Genomic DNA, 365 nt, shown 5'->3' with positions numbered 1-365 from the left:
GTATCCTGTGTTTCCTATCACTCATGTTTTTTGTGGCCTGTTAAAGTTACAGTATTTCATCTGCTTTCAGTACTTGTAGGGCTTCTGAGTATAATTTCTCAGATACAGGAATGAAACAGACTCAGTGAGTGGTATAATGTAAGCTGCTTTGGTATTTTAATAATGGTATCTTTTTAATGTGCTCAGCATTTAGATATGTAAACAAATGTTTATATTCTAAATAAGATCCTAATTTATCTGATTTCATGCTTGAAGAAAGTTGTTAGAAGATCAGGTTGTCATTATCCCTAATTAATTTCAGACATTCCTCATTTGATGAGCAGAAATAGTTGAGGTTTTGCAAGTCAGTTTCTCATTTGGAACTC

Source organism: Aptenodytes patagonicus, chromosome 2, assembly GCF_965638725.1.
Source record: "Aptenodytes patagonicus chromosome 2, bAptPat1.pri.cur, whole genome shotgun sequence".
Classification (NCBI taxonomy): Eukaryota; Metazoa; Chordata; class Aves; order Sphenisciformes; family Spheniscidae; genus Aptenodytes; species Aptenodytes patagonicus.
The sequence above is the reverse complement of the archived record's forward strand: the minus strand, read 5'-3'. Positions refer to the sequence as shown.